At 35.2% G+C, this 16,670-nt stretch overlaps 1 pseudogene; it reads right to left on the bottom strand.

Moving 5' to 3' along the window:
• Positions 1 to 3,046: 3,046 nt before the first annotated feature.
• LOC114368129 lies at positions 3,047 to 14,893 on the bottom strand (annotated as a pseudogene).
• Positions 14,894 to 16,670: the final 1,777 nt, after the last annotated feature.

Below are 16,670 nucleotides of genomic sequence, written 5' to 3'. Positions count from 1 at the left end.
GTCGGTAACCCGTGCGCATGCACGGGTCTTTTATCTAAATGATTTTCGATTGAAGAATAAAAAAAAAGGCATTGTAAAAAGATAATAGGAATAACATTCATATAAATTAGTTGTAATGTCAAATTGTTCAAAGATAAATATAAAGATGTTGAAAATAAACGTAAACAAACATTGTTTTGCAAAATAAGATGGTAGATTTTCCTAATCTATATCACTATCATCCCAATCAATTGCATGCCTGATGACAACCTCCCAGATCTTCTCAGCACGCCTATAGTAGAATGAGAGCTCGTTTTCATGGCTAAAATCACCTTCTTGAAGGAATTTGTACCAAGGGAGAGTGACATACTTGTCACCGATGCCTTTGTCGAGCACAACTACATTCCATTGCAGTGGAGGTCCGAATCTTCTGAGAATTGTTATATGATCACCACAGTGGATTAGGCATTGTGTGACAGAGGCTGGAAGTTGCTGCAGGGAAAAAAAAGAGTTAGGCATTGAAATTAATATTTGTATGGAAGATATAAATGGATATGGTGCGCCTAGCATTGATTGGGTGATTTTATATGTCCAGATGTGTTTTCTTGTTGCACGGCGCCTTTTGCATTTCTGCTGGTCTAATGGTGGAGTGAAGTGGAGGTCAAATTTTGAAGGGTGGTCGCAGGCCATTAACAAAGTAAAGTTTGCCTTTGTGTTGTCTGACTTGAATTTCGTAGGTTTCCCCATCATACTTAAATTCAACAATTTCAGGATAATTTGGTAGCCATTGGCGCTGATAGAAGCCTGGTATTTCTATGGCGTCCTGCAATGGGGAAAAAGTATTTAAAAAAGGAAAAACAATATCCGAAGCACAAAGGATAAAATATGGAAAGGAAGACTTTGATTTAACCTTGTCACAATGGAAGACAGCTTTAAATTGCAATATCAATGGTTTTCTGATAGCAGGCAATCTCAACTGCAGTGCAATGAGAAAAAAAATGGACTTAGCATTTAAAAAACATGCATATTGACTAATTCAATGGTCTGCAGGTCTAAATTGTTGTGTTGTTGCAATGTAGTAGTAATTGGATTTAACAGTTCTAATTTAGGATAATTAAAATAAGATAAGAGAAGATGCATACAATATAAGACGCGGGAAATTAGATGCAAAGCATGAAAATAAGGAATACAGAACATTGCAGAGATCAGAAAATGCAGCAAAAGCAAATACAATAGCAACAAAAGTTCTCAATCAGATATCATATGATCGAACAGATAAGAAAATGCATTTCATGATTCGAATTAAAGGCCTAAAGCAAGAAACTTTGAAAGAGCAGAATCAGGATTATAAAGAGAATATAATAGATGATGTATATCAGAGATGATATGATCGAACAAATAAGAAAATACACTTCATAATGGTAATGAAGGACCAAAAGCAAGAAAGTTTGAAAGGGCAGATTCAACATCATAAAAACAATGTAATAGATGGTGCAGATAACTGAACTACTTAGAATCTTAATACAATAGTTCGAAATAATGGTAATAGAATGCTACGAAATTTAATAGGCATTTAAAAAGATTTAACTTAATATTGTATCTATTTTGTTTTGGATAGGGTATAATCACACAGGATATGCATAGGCTGTTTTTTCCTACATGCATGAGTCAAATGTTATTCTAGATGACATGCTACCTAGGGTTCATTGATAGTGACAATATAGTAGCATCATTCAAAATTATTGAATAATTTTCTGGATTCGTTACCAATGAACAGAAGTAAATTAATATATAAATTTCTAACTATGTATTTAATAATAGAACATCAAAATCACTGGAACATGTTTTTGAATTAGTATCAACAAAATGTCCAATTTCAACATGGATTGCGATAAAAGCACAACATGAATGCAAAAAGTGTGAGGGACAAAAATAACATTTAAACGTTTCTAATATCTAAAGGGTAAGATAGATGATAACGTAGTATGCAAGAAACCTAACACAATGGGCACAAATAAATGAAGTAGAAGCAGGGAAAATTGAATTAGGGCTTTGCCACAGGAAAGAAAGTTGAGTGAGACAATGATGAATTCAAAAGCAGAATTGTTCAATATGTCTGTCCTAAATTGGAATTCGAAAACTTAAGAAAACATAGATGGCAAGATGTTGAATTTTGGTTCGGGATATGGATGAAAAATGTAACCAAATGCAAGAGAAAAATCAAGAAATGAATGAACATGCAGTCAGGTTTGGGTTTAGGCTTACCTTGCTTGAAGCGGTGGATGAAGCAGGAGACATGGTGGTAGTCGCTTTGAGAGAAAAATTTGGTTAGAGTTGAAATGAAGGTGGCAAAGAAATGAACCGTGGTCTGATAATGTAAAGTAGTGGGTGATGGAAGGGTCATTGCTTTTCGGGGGGGGGGGGGGGGGGGGTGTAAGTGACAGCAAGTTAAGTGGTTTGGGAACCGTGGAGCATTGAATGTTCTGTTCAAAGATTGGACGTGAATTGGCAGAATGATAAGTATGAAAGACTGTGGTGGTTGAGGCAGGTGAAGAGGTATTTTTATTGCTGAATATAACAAAGAGTAAGCTAATTTTTTGTATTGTTATAAATACAATTTGCATCATCAGATGAATGACCTGTCTAATGCTGAAGTCGATAATGATTTGGCATAGATAATATTTTGCAAGGCCAATTGATTATCTAAGAAAAGATAAATGGTTCTACTAAAAGAATAATAATAAGTGTATCATGTTTGGAAAACAGGCAGAGTAACATATAGAATTCATTTGCTAAATGGTAGCATTTAAATTGAGATAAGCATTTTATTTTCTTTCGTGCAATTCATGAAAGAAATGGTTAATTTGGAGTTCATGAAAAGGGATGAAAATTTAAAATGCAGCAAATAAGAAAATGCACTCCATAAAGGAAGACTGGTTTTTTTAAAATTAATGAATTATAGATTGACTCATTTGATGATGTTTTAACTGTATATCAGAGATCATATGAGTAAGAAGAAAATCCAGTTATGGTTAGAATTAAATTTGTAATTGAAAATAAATTGGATTTACCTTCTAATATTTGTAAAGACCTCTTTGAAAACCACATTCGTTGTTGAAGTAATTTTTTTTGTCCTGATCATGTATTAAAATTCGAAGTCCTTTCTTTGACTTGACTCTTGATAATGCAACATATAGTTGGCCATGTGAAAAAACTGGTTTTGGCAAGTAAAGTCCAACTGAAGATAGTGATTGTCCTTGGGATTTATTAATTGTCATAGCATAAGAAAGCATTATCGGAAATTATCTCCTCAATAGCTTAAAAGGCCATGGTGACTGTGAAGGCGACATAGACATTCGTGGGATATAAACATGATCTCTGATATTTGTCCCAGAAATTATGTCAGCTGCAATAACATGTTTTGCTAGTCTTGTGATAATTAACCTAGTACCGTTACACAACCCTTGAGTTTGGTCTAAGTTCCTTAATAGCATTATTGGTGTTCCAATCTTGAGTTTGAGACAGTGATTGGGTAAGCCAGATGTTGTCAATGAATTCATAAATTCAGTTGTTAGTGAGCGGAGATGACAACTTTCAATGGTTTTGGATTTGTCAACTGAATCAGAGCTTAGATATTCCATTTGTTCACCTATCAATATTTTAGACATAAAAAAACAAATTCACCAACCAAAAATGTAAAATCCAGGAAAGTTGATTAAAAGATGAAAAACAGAATAAGATAATTTACTATATGATTACCCGGTATCATTGTAAGCATATAATCATTAACTTGTTGCACTGTTTCATTTGTGGAAGCTAATATTGCTCTGGTTTGGAAGTATTCAGGATCATTGTGATGATGAGATAGATCTGGAAATGTAGAGCTAATTATACTATGAATAGGATCATTATATTATGTGATTAATAGTTCCTGTGGAATTTCAATAGTAGCATAGCCATCATTTTCATCTCCAATAATACCATCACCAATATCTATAATCCATTGTGCAAAAGCTGCAGTTTCTTCTTGATCTGTTGCTTGCATGTTGTTTTGTAAACGCATGTTTTTTGTCAGTCTCAAGATCTGACAGTGATCCCATAGATAAGAGGAATTAATGGTTGCGTTAACAATATCAGAGCGGCTCCCTCTTGGAATGACTGGCAGGATCTGCCGGAAATCTCCACCAAAGACCATGACTTTACCTCCAAAGATTTTATTGTCCTTTGAGTTGTGTTTGATGATATCTCTAAGACTGTGATCAAGTGCCTCAAAACAGAATTTGTGAGCCATGGGTGCTTCATCCCAAATGATTAGACTTGTCTGATTTAATAGCTCAGCTAATTGAGTTCCTTGATGGATATTGCAAGTTGAGTCTTCAAAAACTAGAACTGGAATTTTAAATTTTGAATGTGCAGTTCTACCTCCAGGCAATAGCAGAGAAGCTATGCCGCTAGAGGCTACCATTATTACAATTTTATTGTCAGCTCTCAGTGAACTTGGAAGTGTTTTCCAAATGTATGTTTTTCATGTACCTCCATATCCATAGAGGAAAAACATACCACCTTCATCTTTATTAACAGCTTCAACAATCTGGTTGTAAATTGAAGCTTGTTCATTTGAAATCATCGATATGTGGTATTAGATTTAAAGATAAATGAATGAAGTTAAAATACTAATTTATAGATGAGAAAAGCTAAGAAGGAAATGCACATAATAATTTTCAGAGGGGTAAATTGCTCTGTACTTAATGTACCTGTCATGTGAGAAAATAGATGTTCAAACTCTGATCTAAGTTCTTCATTGTTGTAGTTCAGTTCAGCTAATATAAGGCTATTGTCTAGATAAGCTGGAAAATTCGCATCCTCTGGATATGACATTGAAGGATAGTCTCTTAGCGATCTTTGATTTTCTTGCAGGAGTTGTTCAATTTCAAGCAAGACCAAATTTTGAAGAGTTCTATCATCAAGCTGCAATGCTAATACACAAAAGAGAAAAAAGTCAAATTATATGCCATATCAATATTGATTTGTCTGATGGGAAATTAGCACTAACTTGTACTTGTTGATGATTTTTTATAATTATAGACAATGTCATCAGCCATCCAATGCCAAGTTTGGTCCCAAACTTGTTCAGGTTTGCTCATCGTTGCAGCTAAAAGTAACAACACAAATAACTTTCTTATATAATGTGCTGAACCCCAGTCTTTTGCTTCTTTGATTGCCTCAATAAATTCTTTATCATCTTGCAAAAATCTCATAGCAAAACATGCTTCTTTATATGTAGAATATTGAACATTATCAACTGTTCTTAAATCCTCAAATGAGGTAGGTCCTTTACAAACAGTAAGCATCATTCTCAAATAAAATAATTCCCCTGTAATTGGTGGAACCCATAGTAATCTGCCAATGGTATAACCTTTCTTCCTAAGGTGCCAACATCTTTTCTTCTGATTGTATACAAACTTAGAAACAAATTCTGCATAAGTAAGATTTCTCCCTTCAATAGAATTTTGGTTAGTGTTCATCCATGAAATAAACTTTGAATCAGAGATACTTGGCTTAGACAATACATCATCAATATCATCATGGTCTTCATAGAGAACACTATGTTGGCCTGGAAGATGGAAGTGTAATCTTTCAACAACAGGTTTTCTGCCATGTGTTGGAAATCCAAAGATTCTCTAAGTAGATTCACAGGGACATATGTATCTGTTAGGAAGATAGAATTAGTTGTCATAACAATGATGATCAGATAAATTAGAGATCAACTTTTAACAATACCTGCAATCTAGATATTCTTTGATCTCATCATTATGGGTGCCACCATTCTCAGTTTGATTGTTATCTTCATCAATCAAAACAGCAGTCACTCTATCATATCCCTTGTTGATGTACTTAAATAAATATTTGATAGAAGTGCTTTGGTTACACCATTCAATATTGATATGCGCTTGGTATTTTCTGAGCAATCGTGGATTGTAAGGTACAATATACCTGTTATCAACTATAACACCATTTTTCTCAATTGCATTATCGTTGTTTCTTCTACGATAGACTGGAAAACCATCAACATCTAAAACAGTATGCGACTGGAACATTTTAGGATAGAAACGACTACACTTGCCTTTTTTCATGCATGGAGATCCAGGATTCAGACTTCCACATGGACCATGAACCATATGATATTTTACTAATGAATACAGTTCTGGATCATCTTGCTGTGAAGGTATCTCTGCTGATATAATTTGATCAATTTCATCTGAGGATGGGTATTTGTTATCAGGATGTAAAAAAAGCAACAAATGGACATGAGGTAGCCCTCGTTTTTGAAATTCTATTGTATACATATCTGCAATTTATTAGTAAGTCTGTTAATAGAAAATAATTAAAGTTATTAGATATGATTGTGTGATTAATATTGGCAGTGTAAAATAACAATGTCACACATAATATAAATTCAACAAACTTAGAATCAACTTACATGCAATAACTTTGCCTAGTATGTGATTCTTCGTCAGGTCAATAAGCATTTGTTCATACTTTAGTTTGAAGACTCTGGAGATTATGTTTGGCCTATCTGCTACTTTCAGATTCAACGGATTCAACAATCTATGGATTACAGGCCAGTTTGGATTGCAGGTTAAAGTAATAAATATATTTGGGAAGCCCACATGGCTACATATGGTCATACCATCAAAATAAAGTTGATCCATATAGCGCGGAATGCCAACAAAAGTTGGAGGCAAAATGACTCTTTTACCTTTATTTAGGCCTCTCCTACTTCCATCATCCAATGACTATTGTAAGCTACAAAACTTGTCAACTCAAAGTTTTTTTTGGTTGTTTCTGATCTAAGAAAGCCTTTCTGACTCAACCATAGTATAGCTGTCAACAACAAATTGTAGGAATAGTCTCCTAGAATTCAACAAAGTTATAGATTCATTTGATCTGCATTGTTGATGCAATCCTACCCCGCATGGGCATTGGGTAGAAGACTCCAAGTAGATTGGGCTAGAGATCCAAGGGAAGGCCCTAGGGTTCTCATGAGCCTTAGGGTAGATTTCGAGCCCATGGGCTAAGTATGAGCCCGCTTATCTTTGTAAATATTAGAATAGGTTTTTCCTTCGTTTGGGCCTTGTATTTTGGCCATTCTAGTAGTATAAGGTTTTAGCCTTTTATTTCGGGGCATTTTGAGTAGTCTTTGTAGTAAGGACTTTTTTTTTTGTATTTTCATGTTTTTTGTCATGGGGGTGAGCTTAGCTATTATAGGGGGTGTGTAGCTAAGCTCTAGCTTCTCATCTCAAGGAGGTGAGCTTAGCTATTAGAGAGGTATGTGTAGCTAAGCTCTAGCTTCTTTAGGAATCTTCTTAAGGAAGCTTCTCAAGGAGGTGAGCTTAGTTATGAGAGGGGTGTGTGTAGCTAAACTTTAGCTTCTCAAGGAAGTTTTCTCAAAGAAGCTTCTCAAGGAAGTTTTCTAAAGAAAGCTTCTCAAGGAAGCTACCTAGTCTATAAATAGAAGCATGTGTAACACTTGTTGTAACTTTGATGAATGGGAGTCTTGTGAGACACAACTCAAAGTTCAACTTCTCTCCCTTTTTCTTCCTTCAATTTCGTGCTCCCCCCTCTCTCTTTCTCTCCTTCTTTCTTTTCCTCCATTGAAGCATCCTCTCCAAGCTTCTTATCCAAGGCTCATCTTGGTGGTGAAGCTCCTTCTTCCATGGCTTATTCCTTAATGGATGGCGCCGCCTCTCACCTCTTCTCCTTTGTCTTCCGTTGCATCTCCATGGTGGAAAATCACCATTAAAGGACCTCATTGATGCTCAAAGATCCAGCCTCCATAGAAGCCCCACAAGCAAGCTTCCATCAAGACCTTGATGGAGGCTTGCTTGTGGAGCTTCTATGGAGGGTGGATCTTTGAGCTTCAATGAGGTCCTTTAATGGTGATTTTCCACCATGGAGATGCAGCGGAAGACAAAGGAGAAGAGGTAAGAGGCGGCGCCATGGAAGAAGGAGCTTCACCACCAAGATGAGCCTTGGATAAGAAGCTTGGAGAGGATGCTTCAATGGAGGAAAAGAAAGAGGGAGAGAAAGAGAGAGGGGGGAGCACGAAATTGAAGGAAGAAAAAGGGAGAGAAGTTGAACTTTGAGTTGTGTCTCACAAGACTCTCATTCATCAAAGTTACAACAAGTGTTACACATGCTTCTATTTATAGACTAGGTAGCTTCCTTGAGAAGCTTTCTTTGGAAAACTTCCTTGAGAAGCTTCTTTGAGAAAACTTCCTTAAGAAGCTAGAGCTTAGTTACACACACCCCTCTCATAACTAAGCTCACCTCCTTGAGAAGCTTCCTTAAGAAGATTCCTAAAGAAGCTAGAGCTTAGCTACACATATCTCTCTAATAGCTAAGCTCACCTCCTTGAGATGAGTAGCTAGAGCTTAGCTACACACCCCCTATAATAGCTAAGCTCACCCCCATGACAAAAAACATGAAAATACAAAAAAAAGTCCTTACTACAAAGACTACTCAAAATGCCCCGAAATACAAGGCTAAAACCCTATACTACTAGAATGGCCAAAATACAAGGCCCAAATGAAGGAAAAACCTATTCTAATATTTACAAAGATAAGCGGGCTCATACTTAGCCCATGGGCTCGAAATCTACCCTAAGGCGCATGAGAACCCTAGGGTCTTCCCTTGGATCTCTAGCCCAATCTACTTGGAGTCTTCTACCCAATGCCCATGCGGGGTAGGATTGCATCATTCCCTCCACCTTGGAAAGGATTTGACCTCAAATCTCGAGGTTCTTCATACTCTGGGCTCCTTCCCTCAACACCTGTAAAAAGAACAAAAACATATGTATTAGTGGTGTTTGGTATGTTGAAGTAAGGTAAGGTCTGAAAACCCATTTCCTGGGCATCTTCCCATGAAGGAACATGGTTTCTCATCAACTCAATGAGTGGTGCTACAAGTATAGAAAAATATGGGACAAACCTTTTGTAAAAGTTTGTTAAGTCATGGAAGCCCCAAATTTTTCTTATACTTGGTGGAGTGGACCACTCAGGAATGACCTTTATTCTCTTAGGGTTCATGGGAACCCCTTGATCACTATTTGAAAAATTAAGAAAAGTAACGCAATAAAACATACATTTTTATGTATTTTCATATTGATTATTCCTACCAAAAAGTATGACAAACCTAAGGTGTCCCATATGAGTACCTAAGTTTGTATTGAAACTAAAAATAAGAACAAACCTACCTAATGGGTCCCTATGTACACACACCATGAAGATGTTAGGTGTACGAGTGATTTTACAAAAGAGGGTTGCACCACTCAAAACATTCATCATACCACCTATTTTAGGGACTTGGTGCCTAATAATACCTATTTTGGGCACCAACAAAGCACAAGGATTTAAGCTCTTGCGAACCAAACCCTCATCCAACAACTTCTTTACTTGAGGAATAAACTCAAGCCCAAGAGGTGTGGCAATGCTAGCAGGTGCCTTTTTACAAAAGAGAAAATGTGGAGGTTGTCTAAGAGGGAAAGTTTCTTTAATGTTTGTCTTTATTGTAAAATGAGTTTCCTTCTTAGCTAAACTCTTGGAGGAGACACTTACCTCCTTACACTTCTCTTTAACCACTAATGGTTGTCCTTCTTCTTGGGGGTAGATTTCTTCACTAGATTCTTCCCCTTTTGCTTTTTCACTTTCACTAGAGGAAGGTGAAATAGTAGCCTCATCTTGGCTACTATAAATGTCTTGGCCCCACATAATCATGGTTTTTGTGGTGGGGCATTGAGAAGTAATGTGTCCTCTTCCAAGACATTTAAAACACTTTATAGAGCTAGTTTTCTCTTGCATACTAGCCTTAGGGGCTTGCTTTTCTATTGTCTTCCCCTTATCATCTTTGGGCTTAGAAGGTGTCACCCCTAAGATGCCTTGACCTTGGTTTTTCTTTGGATAAGAGTGAGAGCCATAAGATTTTGAAGTAGACTTCTTTTTAAGTTGTTGCTCTACCCTTATTTCCCAATCTAAGTTAGCCTCTACATTGTCCTTCCCATGGAAGTATGAGAGTTTAATGTTAGCCTCTTGAGGCTTTCTTTCATTTTCTCTTCTATGGGAGTGAGGTCTAAGATGTGACCTATGCCTTCCTTCGTAATAGTCACGAAGTTCTTCACTTAGGCTTTTGCAAGAGTTATGACTACTATAGGAGGCATGTTTTTCTCTTTTCATTTCTTTCATTATTTTTCTTCTTTCTTCCTCTCTTATTTTCTTTCTTTCATCTTGACTTATTTCTTCCACTCTTTTTTTTCCTTTTTCTTTTCTTTTTTTTTTCTTTCCATAACTTGAGGGAACTCAACTCATCTAAGATTCTAGATAAAGGGTCTTTATGACTAGTACCCTCTCCATTAACACTAGATGAATGATGACTCATGTTGGTTTCTAAGTTGTGGTTCCTTCTTGTTGGAGGTTTGAAAACAAAAGGTAAAAAAAACTATGGTTGAAACTAGCCAAAATAAACACTAAAAGAGGTGTGAAAGATAAGGTAAAAAACTAATTGGTAAAAGGAAATCTATCTAGGCGGTTTGACAATGGAAGGTAAAGGAAATAAGCTATGAAAGTAAGCAAGAAATGTAAACTAGGCGAATCCTAAGAGTGTTTGGATGACCACATTCAAGGTTACCAACAAAACACTCACTATCCTAAGGAAAAATTGCCAAAAATTATTACACAAATGGAAGTTTGGTAACCTATTGGAGGCTCCCAACACACTTCCAATGAAAGGCCTTTTTGTTACAAAACTTGAAAGCAATGAAGGTAAGTAAATTGCCAATTACAAAATTACAAAACGGTCCTCAATTTTGGTGGTTGTTCTCTCTTTGGTGATTCACTCAATTTGGAGTGCTTCTTAGTCCAATAGCTCTTAAGGTGGTTGGCCCCTTTCTTCTTGACTCAAATTCTTCAAGGGATGATACCAATCCTCCTTCCAATTCCCTATATGGCAACCCACAAACAAGGAAACAAAGAGACAAGCAAAAACCAAAGACCAAAAAAAATGAAATGAAATTTAAACCAATGGAGTTTTAACAAGACAATTTTTCAAGGATTACTCAACAATTAAAGCAATGAAAAGGGCATAGAAGCAAGCTAGGACTCAAAGAGAAACTTAGAATGGCTCTAGAGTAAAGTAAAAAAAACTATAAAAAAAAGACTCAACAAACCTCTAGCTTTGGCACTTGTTTTCACAGTAATTTTCAATTGAAATTTTGGAACTAAGATTGGTATAACACAGACACCAATTATAGAATAAATTTTGAGCCAAAACAACAAGCACACTTCCCTTTCACTTTTTTTTTCTGGATACTGATTTTTTCTGCCAACTTGTATGATTTTTATATTTTTTTTTCCTTTTCTCCAAATCACTTGGTTCTTTTTTTATAACTTTCTTCCAGATGTCTGTAAAATTCAGTAAAAATTTCAGCTCAAAATTCGAAGTAACCAATTCTCAGTAATTTTTACAAGTTTGTATGTCCAAGTTGCCAGCACCAGCGATTTTTTTTTTTTTATTTTTAAGCATGGTATATTGATTGCCTTGGGCTTACTTTCAACCTTCCTATGTATGTTGAACTCACTAGTATTGTTTACCACATTTTTAGGAGTTCAATATTCATTTAGGATCAACATTTCAGCAGCAATTCAATCACCAAAACTCAAATTCACAATAGACACAATCATAAGGAAACCTAAAAGTTCAAGAAAAGGTTCACAATCAAAGACTCTCTAAGAATTTTGCATGAACATGTTAAAGACTAATTAACATGAAAGATTTGACTCAAATCAAATAATATGCTAAGAGAATTTCATACACTCATGAACAAATAAGTTAGACAAAGAAACAAGAAAAATAAAATTCAGCACAACATAAGAAATCTTATGTGACAAGTTTCATGACTAGACATGACTTCTATGACAAAACTACAATAGGTGAACAAGTCACTCTAGATTTTTGAGGTTTTCTTCTACTTTAATATTTTTGTAAGAATTTTATGGTTTAGGTTTCAGCCACAAAAAATATCAAGACAAAACTCAAAGGAACCTAAACTCAACACAATTCATGGTTTAAGAACAAGAACAAGAAATTTGAACCATAGAAAATCAAATATAGCTTCTATAGCAAGTTTAATTGGTGGAAAATCTAAAGAATCATGTTAAAAACATTTAGCAAAAGACATGTGAGGAGATACATGGAGAAAAAATGAAGAAACAACAATGGAAGAGATGGTAAAGCAAAAAATTAATGGAGGTTTAAGGAGCACCTACTTGAAGCTCTTGTGCTCTGATTACCACTTGATGGAGGCTTGCTTGTTGAGCTTCTATGGAGGCTGGACCTTTAAGCTTCAATGAGGTCCTTTAATGGTGATTTTCCACCATGGAGATGCAGCGGAAGACAAAGGAGAAGAGGTAAGAGGCGGCGCCATGGAAGAAGGAGCTTCACCACCAAGATGAGCCTTGGATAAGAAGCTTGGAGAGGATGCTTCAATGGAGGAAAAGAAAGAGGGAGAGAAAGAGAGAGGGGGGAGCACGAAATTGAAGGAAGAAAAAGGGAGAGAAGTTGAACTTTGAGTTGTGTCTCACAAGACTCTCATTCATCAAAGTTACAACAAGTGTTACACATGCTTCTATTTATAGACTAGGTAGCTTCCTTGAGAAGCTTTCTTTAGAAAACTTCCTTGAGAAGCTTCTTTGAGAAAACTTCCTTGAGAAGCTAGAGCTTAGCTACACACACTCCTCTCATAACTAAGCTCACCTCCTTGAGAAGCTTCCTTAAGAAGATTCCTAAAGAAGCTAGAGCTTAGCTACACATACCTCTCTAATAGCTAAGCTCACCTCCTTGAGATGAGAAGCTAGAGCTTAGCTACACACCCCCTATAATAGCTAAGCTCACCCCCATGACAAAAAACATGAAAATACAAAAAAAAGTCCTTACTACAAAGACTACTCAAAATGCCCCGAAATACAAGGCTAAAACCCTATACTACTAGAATGACCAAAATACAAGGCCCAAACGAAGGAAAAACCTATTCTAATATTTACAAAGATAAGCGGGCTCATACTTAGCCCATGGGCTCGAAATCTACCCTAAGGCTGATGAGAACCCTAGGGCCTTCCCTTGGATCTCTAGCCCAATCTACTTGGAGTCTTCTACCCAATGCCCATGCAGGGTAGGATTGCATCAGTTGTAGCCTATAAGAAAACCACTCCCTCATTGTAAGACAATTTCTTTTCCTTTTCTGACCATCTGATCGACTGCTATGTAGAATATCAGGTCTATATACATCTTCCCCGTAAGGAAATAAGAGAGGGTATTGTAGAGCTAGATAGCTAGAATGTAATTCATGGATCCTTTGTAGTTGTCCATGCTGAGTTTCAATAATAATATCTCTTTTTGAATTTGCATCAAAATCGCCTACTATTAGTGCTGCAACTTCAGGAACAGTAGGTACATTATATGTACGACCATCTTTCTCACGATTAGAAATCAATTTCAAATTGATATTATTCACTTGAACATCTTGTAATCTATCTCTGGCCATCCTGAAAGTTTTTGCATGCACGTTGTATTCATCTAGCATCTCACTAAGTTGTGAAACAATGTGTTCTTGAATTTGTTTATGTGGACTGCTGACCAAAGTAAACAATTATATATACGATGATTGGAAGATTAGTAATGCAGAATAAACAATTGAATTCTGTTTAAATGTAAGATTGTTGATCAATGTTGTGCATTTATAATAATAATAATGAAAGACTAACTACCTTATTGCATTAATCCTATTCTGCACTTCATTTTCTGTGTCAAAGATATACAATTGTGCAAATTTTGGTTCTTTCCCAGGCATCGGTAACATACTACCTATTCTATGACATGGTTGACCTTGAATTCTTATTGTAGGAGGTCCTCTTGAATGATTAATTGATTTGTCAAACTTAATACCAGCAGAAGTAAAGGCAAACATCATGTTATATGTCCTTATGTTCTGTTGGTAATTTTTACTATCAGATGTACCATGATCATACAAAAGTTGGTAGAGATATTTAGGTGGATTCTGTAACAATGGAAGTTCAACCTTGCCATTTCCACAACATAAACTGAATCTTGGATTTGTAGTTCTTTTATCTTTTAAGACTCTTTCATCATACCACATATTTGCATTACAGTGACTACACTGCATGAGCTGATCACCAAGATCAGAATATCCTGAAATAATTTAATGATATATGGCAAAGTGAAGTTGGTCATTGAAAATGTTTTAGGAAAACATGTAAATTGAAATACGATAAACAAAAGCAGTTTTGCAGAGTGAAAGATATTCGACAGTGAGCTAATAACATAGTGTTTATGAATATTAATCGTTACCTTCTCTATTAATTGCGGGCTCATTAGCTAAGGACATATAATTTTGGTTCTCAGGTGAAGAAACTGAAACACAGCCCATTAAAATTGCATTTAGATTAGATTATAGCATTATAATGTTGAAAATTAATTTGATAAAGTCGATTTTAATTGGTACCTTGTGTTGATTCAGAACTTTCATCCTTTGATGAATCACAAATATTAATTAAAAAAGTGAATTGAATCTAAGTTTAGTGGAATTTATTTAATGTGGAATGGATTCACATAATATTGAATGTGACTTACAGTTTGCTTGTCCTTATGTGAAAAAAATTATGGATATTGTATTACTAAATCAACAAACTAATTAAAATTATTAACTGTAATTTGAACATAATATTTTGAATTGCTTACAATCAATATTCTGAGCCTAATCATTAACTTTGTGTTGCCTGATACCTTTATTCTTTATCCTGGCTTGTGCTGTATCACGATGATTTGCATGCTCATGGTTATCCATGTTCTTGATGGTTGTTGTTAATCTTGACTGAGTTATAAAATTTTCACTGACTTCTTGTTTTAATATATTACAATACATGCAAAATTAAAATTGCAAAAGTCCATGGACATGCAGAAAAGAAATGCTATTCCACTCGGACCAAGACATAACTTGACTTGTTGACTAAAATTATCAATGTTGACACCTGGTTAAATGGATCATACTTTGATAAAAACGATTAGACATGCATGTATAGCCATGATTATAGTGATGGTTTTGACGGCCACATTAAAACTTGAAAAGTAAGTAATCAAAAGTAAGCATAAGGAAAAACACTAAAATTATGAATACTGACAGCTAATTAAATGCACTAAAATGATTAGACTTGCATTTATAACCATTATTATACCTATGCTTTGGGGCCATCGATAAGAAATATGATATCGAAAATGTTATGCATGGTAGAATTAGGATGTCAAGCTAAAGAGAAATTGTTTTTTTACTTGTCTTATTAATTGTACATCATATTGAGAGATATGATGAAAGATGGAGTAAATTCATCAAATATCCGATTCTGCATTTGCGAAAGCAAAATCAAGCAAAAAATGGTATCTAAAATAACAAATCATGCTAAATGATGATTGATAATAAAAAAACACTTAATTACATATCATTGATGATGCAAGATCATGTTTCTCAAGACTCCAAAGCTGATACTTTTGTCTTGGTGTGTATATTCTGCTGTTAGAAAATTAATCAGATATGAATGCTAATTTAATTGTGCTAGTGATCAATATTTCCTGATCATCATTTCTAATATTTTAATTTGTTTCCCGTGAATACTTTGTGCTCAGACAATTAAGGATGCACAAATTAATCAGATATTAATGCTGATTTAGTTGTGCTAGCGATCAATATTTTGTGGTCATTATTTCTAATATTTTAATTTGTTTCCCATGAATACTCTCTGCTCAGACAATTAAAGATGCAAACCTTAAAATCAAATGCTTTAATGGCCCATTAAAACTTTAATTGAATTTTAAGTTATCATCATTGTGAAGAACATGTTTTCTGAACTTTCTGTCTGACAATCTCTGATTTGTATTTTCAAATCTTACTTGTTCTATCTCTCACGATATATTTCAATTCATAACATTTGCATAGCTCGATTTCTTCAAAGATGGCTTTATAACCATTAATATAAGCATGGTCTGTCGAGATTTATTTTAACAATTGAACAAATAAGGATTTTGAAATATAGTGCAATAGTTAAGGTGACATCGGATAACGCACAGAACTAAAATGCTAGGATACTCGCATACAAAATAAGATTAAAATTTAAACAAAAGTTCTGATCAGAGTTCAAAAGCAACACCACCACAACAGAAATAAGGTAGAAGCCAATGTACAATATACAAATAGCAAGGGGAAAAAAATTGTTCAACACAACTTGGAAACAACCAAATGCACTAAATTCCGGCATGTTTTTTTAATTTGTTGGATGAAAGCTGCGCAGGTGAAATTTGAGAGGTCCCTGCTTCATCATCACAATCCTGAAATGCCTGCCGCTTTGTAGGCGTCAAGGGGAATCCAAGCAGGGGATCATGATTTTCTGTCACAGAGAGGGATTGCTAGATAAAACAAATGGCAATCAATATGTTGAATGCTAAGTTGAAAGTCATGAAGTGTCAAAATGCAAGAATTGTAAGAAAGATCATATTAAAAAATGAGAGCAGTCATCAAAACTCACAGATTCATGTTGAGCAGAAAGATTGGAATCAGAAACCGGGATATCCAT

Source organism: Glycine soja, chromosome 9 (assembly GCF_004193775.1).
Source record: "Glycine soja cultivar W05 chromosome 9, ASM419377v2, whole genome shotgun sequence".
Lineage (NCBI taxonomy): Eukaryota > Viridiplantae > Streptophyta > Magnoliopsida > Fabales > Fabaceae > Glycine > Glycine soja.
Note: the sequence above shows the minus strand (reverse complement) of the source record. Positions and strands in the feature narration are given on the sequence as shown.